General features: G+C 41.2%; 1 long non-coding RNA gene across 1 annotated transcript in view; it reads left to right on the top strand.

Annotated features, from left to right (window-relative positions):
- The window catches only part of LOC135116180 (uncharacterized), a 38,347-nt gene that overhangs the window by 684 nt on the left and 27,663 nt on the right, over window positions 1-10,000 (top strand). The window lies entirely within an intron of this gene.

Raw genomic sequence — 10,000 nt, 5'->3', positions numbered from 1 at the left:
AAATATCCCTCCATTCACCGCTCTTCCTCTTCTACTTCCTCCTCTTTCTCTCACAACCATGTTCTTCTCTCCTCTTGGTCTTTATAACTCGCGTTCCACTAAACCACCGATGTTTAGTGTGTGTGTGTGTGTGTGTGTGTGTGTGTGTGTGTGTGTGTGTGTGTGTGTGTGTGTGTGTGTGTGTGTGTGCGCGCGCGCGTGAGAAACACGTGCAATCACCTTGAACGGCCAGGGATAAGATGTGCTGGTTATACTGTTGTTATTGTAAGTGATGGTGGTTGTGGTGATGGTGGTGGTGGAGTGTGGCAGGCATCATTAAGTGTTGGTGTTGAAGGACAAGGCGGCAGTGGTGTGGTGAGTGTGGCGTTTTGGGTGTCACTGGTGATGGACTGTTGAGCTCCACGTAGGGTGACAGGGAGGACTTGTAGGCTGGCTGAGGGTGAGATTGATGGAGGTGGTGGCGTTAGGGGTGGTGGTGATGTGTTTTGGTGGAGGTGGAGTTGCAGGAGGGGTGGTGGTGGTGGTGGTGGTGGTGGGATGGCAGAGGTCATGTGAACTGTGAGTGGGTGAGGGGGAGGTCGTTTCCCTCTTGACACACACACACACACACACACACACACACACACACACACACACACACACACACACACACACACACACACACACACACACACACACACACACACACACACACACACACACACACACACACACACACACACACACACACACACTCTCTCTCTCTCTCTCTCTCTCTCTCTCTCTCTCTCTCTCTCTCTCTCTCTCTCTCTCTCTCTCTCTCTCTCTCTCTCTCTCTCGTAGAATGCTTTGTAATGTTTAAATAGATACGAACTAGTTATTCGTATTTGCTGCTTTTCTTTTTTTCCCTAGTATTTATTGTTGTTTTTGTTGTTGATAATAATAGTAATGATATTTTACTACTACTAGTACTACTCTACTACTACTACTACTACTACTACTACTACTACTACTACTACTACTACTACTACTACTACTACTACTACTGATAATAATAATAATAATAATAATAATAATAATATTATTATTATTATTATTATTATTATTATTATTATTATTATTATTATTATTATTATTATTATTATTATTATCTTCATCATCATTATCATCATCATCATCATCATTTTATCATTTTTCATTGATTCATTCATTATGCTAATACTGTGATAGGTGCAGATGAGCAAAGTTGCCGCCATCGTGTGCTGCATGTAGTTTGCTATTCAGTGTGTGGCGGTGTACCTTGTGGTGACTGGTAATGCTGCTTCGTAGGCTGAGGTGTCTCCTTAAGGCTCGTGTATCCCTTAAGTGATCCGAATGACTGGCGCCGCAATCAGTGTTATGGTGAACGAGCAACACGCAGGTGACAACAATTAGGCACATATTAAACAATATGGAGAAGGGAAAATGTTTGCTAATGTTCATTTGAGTCTTGGCCACGCGGGGGAAAAGATGGTTTGTGTTGTTAAACACTTTAGGCTCTCATAGGAATTATTTTCAAAATTTCGAAAGATGAGAAGTGAGGTTCTTTTTATATTTTCCGCCGGATGGTGCATAATCCTTGACCGCCCACAGGAAACTTTTTAAAGAAGTTGTAGTCGTGATATGGCGCTGGCATTTGAAAATTTGTTTCTTAAAGCTGCTTTTATATACTCTGTAATGTTACCCTAACATCTAGTTCTTCGCCGCCCCTGATTGTAGCCTATGTAAGTGGCAGAGTTTTATCTTTTGTTCGTGTATTCCTGTCATGATCAGATTAGGTGAGATGTTGGTTATGCCTTTAACAGTGGTTTCCGACAGTTATGTATTTTATGTATGGAAGAGATGAAACACCGACCAGAAATCGGAGTCATGACGTTGTAGTACATCACAGAGCCACATTGTTGATCTTTGGATCTACGAGTATGTCCTCAAACGCTTCGACGCCTTATCTCGATCACTTTCAAGAACCTCTCGTTGAAATTATTGGGGGTTTTGAAAGATGTTGTTATGGTTTTAATGATATTTTAACAAAAATTGTACGTCCTCAATGGGGTAAAACTTTAAGAATGGTCCTGATGTCAGAACAGTGTTTTATAGTACTGGTTTTGGTTTGTATGTTTAGTATTCATTCATTATTATGACACTTGCTATTAACTTTATACAGGTAGTAGAAAGTTGTTACCTTTGATTAGCCTTACTTTTTTACTAAAATGTCAAGATAAATTCTAATTTGTTGAGGTGCTGATTGTACATTTTCTGTATGAACACAGGGTGTCAGAAGTCTTTGTTTTCTTTTGTGTTTCCTTATGATGGTTGTTTATGGAATTCCGAGGTACTGTGGGTAAAAAAAAAGTATCGATGCACTTTGTGTGTGAAACGTTATGACTGCGGAACGAAGGAAACGAAAATATGGCGTGAGGCCAACTATACATTGGTAGACCGGATGGCCTGTGGCGTCATCCGTTGTTGGAATTGTGAAACAAGCTTTGTGCCCTGAACAATCGGTCGGTAGTGGGTACTCCAGAACACCCTATACCCAGGCATGCTAACCCTCCCATAACATCAGCAGTTGACTGAATTTTTACGGTATTCATCGGACACGCTATGCACCAGTATATATATATATATATATATATATATATATATATATATATATATATATATATATATATATATATATATATATATATGTATATTTATTTATTTATTTATTTATTTATTTATTTATTTATTTATTACATAATTTGCGTATATTACTATCCTTGCCGTGTCAGTTGTATGCTTGTAACTTTCGTTCATGTTTGGTTCGCGTTGCCGCAACGTGATGATGTAAATGATAAGTGACCGCAACTATCACTTAAGTGAGTGGATGTGTGTTTACCTGGACAAGTGGTAGGTAAGTGAGACGAGTGCCAGTATTTGAAACGCTTTGGACTCTCATAAGGACTGTTTTTCAAATGCTTTAGTGATGATCTCTTACGTTCTCGTGGTTGTTTTTCCGTTGATGAAGAACTATTGTAAAACCATCACAATGCTCATAGAAAATACCATAGACGGCTCATTAACAAACTGAATTCCCTTAAAAATATTCAGTGTATAACGTCGAAGCCTTAGAATGCGGTGTAGGGAAGCGAGGCACGATATCACCCCGACCATTACCCAGCGCGAGGCTGTTGGTCGGTAACGGTGTGACGGGAACCTTGAGTGACGCGGCGGCGTTAGAGCAATTAAACCCATTCAAGTGTTACGGTGAAGTTCACTGTGGTATTTCATGTGCAAGAGCAAGGTTTACGGAGGACACTTTTAGCGACTCGTACTCAGGAAACTAGTAATAGCGTGCCAGGAACATTGATGTTAGTGCTTTAACCTATATTGTTGTATTGATCTAGTTGTGTACATGATTAGTTCAGACTCCGGAGCCACGTGTGTGTGTGTGTGTGTGTGTGTGTGTGTGTGTGTGTGTGTGTGTGTGTGTGTGTGTGTGTGTAATAATAATAATAATAATAAACGGTTTATTATTTAGGCAGTTAACAAACTGAAAATGTACATAGGGTGTGTGTGTGTGTGTGTGTGTGTGTGTGTGTGTGTGTGTGTGTGTGTGTGTGTGTGTGTGTGTGTGTGTGTGTGTGTGTGTGTGTGTTCTCAGGGGACTGTAATGGACTGTTCTTGTACTGGTTAATATTCGTATAACCGGAGTGTGTTTTTTAGGACTTATAGGTATTTTCTGTATATTTTTCTGCTGCAAGAATACCTACTGTATATATTGGTGTGTGGCAGGCAGGTGACAGCTGGGTTCGTCACAGTCTGCTGACCATACCCCGTTTTTTTTTTCTTTTTTTTCCCCCCACCATTACGCGGTGTTACAGTACTCGTAAAAGCATAGCCGGGGAGTCAGAAGGAAGGGTTGTGTGAGTACGTCAGGTGACCCTCTGCCGCGGTACACGTCTTCTGAGCAGCAGAGTCTGGAAAGAAAAGAGATCCCATTGACGGCCTTTCCGTGTAATCGATGGGTGGTGCTGTCCCCTAGCGGCTGGAAACGAGCGCGCGGTGCCTCACTAGTAAATCTTTATGGCTGATATTTTTCAGCTTTTGTATTATTGTAATGGCATAATATGCAGCTTAATATTTCACATTAACGGGACCATTTTGCAGTCCTGTCGGGGAAGTGTACCTGGCCTACTGTAGAATCTTAAACTTATTGGTAAATAATCCCCTTGTGAATATGGTCTGATGAATCAATGGGTATTGTCCCGCCAAGGGTGATAGCGAGCATGAGTGACCCAATAGTCTGCAGTTTTTTCTCATTGAACAGACTATTTGGTATGTCAAAGCTAAGGAAAAGTGTTACTATATAGGAAGTCACCGCCCCGGAGATGGTGTCGACAGCCTCGGAAGTCTACCATTCTATCAACAAGACAAAAAAAAAAAAAAAAAAAAAATCAGCAGGTTTTAATGGTTAAAGATCAGGGCCACTTTCCCGTGTTCTGTTTTGTTGCGTGTCACGTGTAGGGATGACTAGACAGGGGAGTTGGAGCGGGCCCGGTGGTTGGGGGGATGGGGGGTAGTGGAGCATGAAGTGACGTTACTGGTGTTCAAAGCCAATACTTGACACACACACACACACACACACACACACACACACACACACACACACACACACACACACACACACACACACACACACACACACACACACACACACACACACACACACACTTCCCAGTATTGATGGTTTCGGCATGTGCACAGAGTAGTAGTTGGCGTGCATTTTTGTCCTTTTGGGATCAGAGAGAGAGAGAGAGAGAGAGAGAGAGAGAGAGAGAGAGAGAGAGAGAGAGAGAGAGAGAGAGAGAGAGACTTATTGATAACTCAGGGTATAGTTTCTTGGCACGGATAAGCTGTGTTGTGTCTCATGTAGGAACATCTGCTGCAGTTTCCATAGACTTGGTAAGAATTTCTTTCTTTTAAACTTCACTTGTTTTTTACAGTCATGTTCGGTTGAAAGGGATTTTCTTCAAATATAAGATTATTTTAAATGGCCAGGATAGATATTTGTCACTTAATGTTTTTTAAAAGGAAGATATAATGATTACAAATCCTAAATAGTTTGCTGATGATAACAGGATGACGTTTGTTACTTTATTTAAGCTACACTACACTTCATTGAACAAGTACAAACATTAAGAGGATTGGACAACTTGATCACTCCTTTTGCGGTCCGGCATTCCTTGTATGTTATACTCGAAACTTGCACTAGACCATTTTATGAAGCTTGAGGATAAGCTGTAACAATTCACAACTTTACGGTGCATTATACCTTAACATACAAGAGAACAAGGAAAACATTAGGTCGCTGTGTGTAAGCTTGATCAAATCACTGAATATTTATTGTGCATTCAGTAATGCTGGTCATGTTGAAATGCTGCTGCTGCTGCTGCTGAGACATGGGAAAAGGTCATGCACCACCACCACCACCATCACCACCACCACCACCACCTCCACCGCCTCGTTATGCCGTCTTGGGACAGCCTCCTCCATCAGTATACTCTATTAGGCACACTGGCGATATCAGATGCGCGTGGTATGATGAGATGCACATTATATCAGCAGGCGCTCACACACACACACACACACACACACACACACACACACACACACACACACACACACACACACACACACACACACACACACACACATATTAATGAGTCAGGGGTATCTCTTATCCACACTCGAGGAACCTCTGTATGCTCCTCCTCCTCCTCCTCCTCCTCCTCCTCCTCCTCCTCCTCCTCCTCCTCCTCCTCCTCCTCCTCCTCCTCCTCCTCCTCCTCCTCCTCCTTGGCACGGTCCTGTAGAGGGTCTGTTGGCACTCTTACCATCTTTACAATCTGGCAGTACTGAGCCTCCTCCTTCAGTGAGAGAGAGAGAGAGAGAGAGAGAGAGAGAGAGAGAGAGAGAGAGAGAGAGAGAGAGAGAGAGAGAGAGAGAGAGAGGAAAAAAAATGTAATGAGGGTGGTTTGTGTTGATTGCAGTAGGTGGAAGAGTGGAGGATTGGAGGAGGAAGAGTAGGAGGAGTAGGAGTAGGAGTAGTAGTAGGAGTAGTAGTAGGTGTAGTGGTAGGAGTAGTAGTAGGAGTAGTAGTAGTAGTAGAAGTAGTAGTAGTTGTAGTTGTAGTTGTAGTTGTAATAGAAGTAGTAGTAGTAGTAGTAGTAGTATATATATATATATATATATATATATATATATATATATATATATATATATATATATATATATATATATATATTTATTTATTTATTTATTTATTTATTTATTTATCTATTTATTATTTTTTGATAGGTATGTAGTGTATTTTTTGTATTAATGTGGATTTTGTTTAGATTTTCATTTACTTATTATTTGTACCAATTTTTTTTTTCTGTCCATATATTATTTATCTTTTCATTCTGTTATTTTCGCCTGTATATTCTCTCTTTTTTTCTAATTTATTGTTTTACTAAAATTTTTCCATATTTTTTATTAATTATGCATGTTTTTGTATATAACCAGTATTTTCTGCATTGTTTTGCCGCTGAGTTGCTTTAATAGAGGCGGCAATACTCCATTCCGTGTGTTGCATCATACATCTGACGCCTCTCATGTATTCTTGATTATTATAAGTGATGAAGTGTGTGGCGCCTGATAGTGGAAGGAAGCCTAGCCAGACCTAAAGGAACACTTGCTTAACTGTATTTAAACATGGATGTGTTGTATTGCTTGTCTAAAGGAAAGGTGCATGACGTCTGACTAAGGGCGGATGTGGTTTATTTCATACTCCACTAAGGTCTTGTAGTGCTTGTCTAAGTAAAGGGAGGGTGTTTCATTTTGTAAGTAAAGGGAGGGTGTTGTATTTTGTAAGAAAAGGATGTTGTATTTCGTGTGTAAGTAAAGGGAGGGTGTTGTATTTTGTGTGTAAGTAAAGGGAGGGTGTTGTATTTCGTGTGTAAGTAAAGGGAGGGTGTTGTATTTCGTGTGTAAGTAAAGGGAGGGTGTTGTATTTCGTGTGTAAGTAAAGGGAGGGTGTTGTATTTCGTGTGTAAGTAAAGGGAGGGTGTTGTATTTCGTGTGTAAGTAAAGGGAGGGTGTTGTATTTCGTGTGTAATTAAAGGGAGGGTGTTGCATCGTGTGTAATTAAAGAGAGGGTATGTGTAATTGATATTCAATTAAACTAAGGGTATTGTATTTTGTGTCTGATTAAAGGCACTCTGAACTGAAGTGAGAGTGCTTCAGTATATGTTTATTTAAAGGGAAGGTGTTGTATTTCATGCCAAACCAAAGAATAGTGTTGTATTTCGTGTTTAACTTCAGGGAGGGTGTTGCGATTCATACCTTTATAAAGGGACACAGGGCATTATTTTTAAAATGTACCTATTAAAGAGACTGACCGAGAGATACAAAATAAAAGAAAAATAACAAAAGAGTCTGCTGAATTCCTGCATCCAAAAATGTGAACAGAAAAAAGTTGATGCATGTTGGTGAGAACTGGTAGAAAGGTGGTGTAGTGTAAGTAGGTGACCCGAGGAGAGAGAGAGAGAGAGAGAGAGAGAGAGAGAGAGAGAGAGAGAGAGAGAGAGAGAGAGAGAGAGAGAGAGAGAGAGAGAGAGAGAGAGGCTGGCTTTGCATCTAATTATCATTGTGGCTATAACGAGGAGTGTGCTCGTTTAGATAAAGACTCCAACCTACGTTACGTTCTGCTTCTCTTACCACCTTTCCTCCCCCCGCCTCTTTCCTTGATCCTTCCCTCTTTGTCTTAGTCTCTTATTCTCTTATTTAAATTCCCTCCCACTCGTCTACTCATTTTATCAGTCGCTCATTCATTCAGTCAGTCAGTCAATCAGTCAGTCTCACATTCCTTCCCTTCCTCTTCTTCAGGATTCCTCATTTTCTTCTTCCATCTTTTAGCAATCTTTCTTACCTCGTTCATTCTTAAAATTCTCTCTCTCTCTCTCTCTCTCTCTCTCTCTCTCTCTCTCTCTCTCTCTCTCTCTCTCTCTCTCTCTCTCTCTCTCTCTCTCTCTCTCTCTCTCTCTCTCTCTCTCTCTCTCTCTCTCTCTCTCTCTCTCTCTCCCCCCTTCAGTTCCTCCTCCTCCTCCTCCTCCTCCTCCTCCTCCTCCTCCTCCTCCTCCTCCTCCTCCTCCTCCTCCTCCTCCTCCTCCTCCTCCTCCTCCTCCTCCTTAAACCACCATCTTTAAGTCTTTAAATTTAATCTTTAAAACACTTCACCTTTGTTGTTGTTTTTTTTTTTATGTAGGAAGGACACCGGCCAAGGGCAACAAAAATCCAATAAAAAAAATATGCCCACCGATTTTTTTTTGGTGTTGGGTTGTTGTTGTTGTTGTTGGTGGTGGTGGTGGTGGTGGTGGTGGTGGTGGTGGTTGTTCTGCTGCTGCTACTGCTGCTGCTATTATTATTATTATTATTATTATTATTATTATTATTATTATTATTATTATTATTATTAAGATTGATTATCATCATCATCATCATCATCATCATCATCATCATCATCATCAATAGTAATGGTAGTAGTAGTAGTAGTAGTAATAGTAGTAGTAGTAGTAGTAGTAGTAGTAATAGTAGTAGTAGTAGTAGTAGTAGTAGTAGTAGTAGTAGTAACAACTTAGCATGTCCAAGACGGACGGACGGAGAGAGAGAGAGAGAGAGAGAGAGAGAGAGAGAGAGAGAGAGAGAGAGGAGAGGAGAGGAGAGGTTATATGAGGTCGAGTTTAGGGCTTGAGGAATGCGGCCTGTGGTGGAGATGATGGTGCCAGGTGATGGTGATGATGATGAGGAAGGATATGGTGGTGCAGGAATTATGGTATTATTGTGGTGGTGGTGGTGTTGGTGGTGGTGTGTGCCTGCAATACCATAGGATGTGATGCTTGTGGTGATGAGATGGAGGACGTTAATGGTGAAGGGGCTGGAGATCGCAGGGGTAGTGGTGACAGTATTGTTCTGATGGTGGTGGTGGTGGTGGTGGTGGTGGTGGAAGTGGAAGTAGTAATAATTATAATGGCCAAATAAAAATAGACAACGGAAATTTGAGGAGGAGGAGGAGGAGGAGGAGGAGGAGGAGGAGGAGGAGGAGGAGGAGGAGGAGGAGGAGGAGGAGGAGGAGGAGGAGGAGGAGGAGGAGGAGGAGGAGGAGGAGGAGGAGGAGGAGGAGGAGGATATATATATATATATATATATATATATATATATATATATATATATATATATATATATATATATATATATATATATATATTACAGAACTCTTGAAAAGCTCCCATTTAATATGAAGGAGGACACACAACTGCCAGGGAATAATGATGCTTAGAAATGATGCCACTTAATCTCCGTTGATGTTTACAGAAAACAATGCTCGTTTTTCAATATTGAAACGATGACAACTATTAATAGCAACCAGTTCTATTATTCGTTAACTGTTAAGGAAAGTAGTACAATGAAAGTTAGGGTTCGTGGTGTAGTAGTGTTGGTGGTGTTGGTGGTGGTGGTGGTGGTGAAGATTGAGAGGTGGTATGATGGAGATTGGTGTGATGGTGTGGTCGGTTAGTGGTTGCGGTGAAGAATGCAGAAGTGCTTATGTTGGTGTTAAAAGTACGGTAATTGTGATATTGGTGTTGAAAACGTTGATGGCAGTTGTGATGATGATGGTGGAGGTAGAAAAATTGTAGAGATGAATAGAAAAAGAGTGAAGGTAAGAATGGTTGTGGTTCTGGAGGCAGAGGTAAGTGTGGTTGTGATGGACGTAGTGATCGGGGAATGGCGGAGGTGTGTGCGAGGTGTTGGAGGCCAAGGTGGGGTGGTCCACGCGAGGGCATGAGGGGAAAAGTGGAGGGAGGAGGTGGTCTTGAAATGGCCTCTATATATGTACGTGGGTTATATTTTTTGGAGTAATAGGTGTTGGTATATGGTGCTTGGGGGAGGAGGAGCA

The sequence above is a fragment of the Scylla paramamosain genome, chromosome 30 (assembly GCF_035594125.1).
Source record: "Scylla paramamosain isolate STU-SP2022 chromosome 30, ASM3559412v1, whole genome shotgun sequence".
NCBI classification, from domain to species: Eukaryota; Metazoa; Arthropoda; class Malacostraca; order Decapoda; family Portunidae; genus Scylla; species Scylla paramamosain.
Note: the sequence above shows the minus strand (reverse complement) of the source record. Positions and strands in the feature narration are given on the sequence as shown.